Source organism: Puntigrus tetrazona, chromosome 3, assembly GCF_018831695.1.
Source record: "Puntigrus tetrazona isolate hp1 chromosome 3, ASM1883169v1, whole genome shotgun sequence".
Classification (NCBI taxonomy): Eukaryota; Metazoa; Chordata; class Actinopteri; order Cypriniformes; family Cyprinidae; genus Puntigrus; species Puntigrus tetrazona.
The window spans coordinates 1,442,352-1,443,214 of record NC_056701.1 but is presented as its reverse complement, the minus strand read 5'-3'; the positions used below and the strand labels follow the sequence as shown (position 1 = coordinate 1,443,214).

The 863-nt window shown below is 41.9% G+C and overlaps 1 pseudogene; it reads left to right on the top strand.

The window, feature by feature from the left end:
* Positions 1–863, top strand: part of LOC122330645 — a 10,094-nt pseudogene that overhangs the window by 2,214 nt on the left and 7,017 nt on the right.

Genomic DNA, 863 nt, shown 5'->3' with positions numbered 1-863 from the left:
ATGTGTATGTGACAAATAAAATTTGAATTTGAATTTGAATTTGAATTTGAATTTGAATTTGAAAACCCACCAGAAAATATACACCGGTGAGGGAGAGTACGTGAGTGCGTGCTTTGAGTGCGGAAAGACGTTTTCTTCAGCAAACTGTTTAAAAGTTCGTCAGAGGATTCATACCATCAAGAACCCTTTCAAGTGTTTACACTGTGACAAGAGATTCAGTGATTCGTCGCATCTGAGAACGCATGAGAGGACCCACACCGGAGAGAAACCTTACGAGTGTTCACACTGCGAGAAGAGATTCAGTCATTCAGCAACTCTGAAAACACACGAGAGGATCCACACCGGAGAGAAACCCTATGAGTGTTCAAACTGTGACAAGAGATTCAGTCAGTCAACGCATCTGAAAACACACGAGAGGATCCACACCGGAGAGAAGCCTTATAAGTGTTCACACTGCAGCAAGAGATTCAGTCATTCAGGGGTCCTGAATAGACATGAGAGGATTCACACTTGAGAGAAACCGTCTCGAAGCTCTGCATGTCAGAAGTGTTTCGCTGTTTTATCTGGTCAAACATCTCAGTAAGTAGTGATCTTCAGCTCTTTCAGGTCTATGGCTGCGTCTTCACCAAAGGAGAAGAAAGAAGAAAGCCATATACACCTAGGATGGCTTCGGGTATAATATGGGGTGATTTTCATTTTTTGGGTGAACTATTACATTTACATTTACATTTAGTCATTTAGCAGACACTTTTATCCAAAGCGACGTACAAATGAGGTAGACAATAGAAGCAATTAATGTGAACAAAAGGGCAGTAGTGCATAAGTGCTCTTGAGTGGGGTCTTGTCTTACCTAACGCAGACAC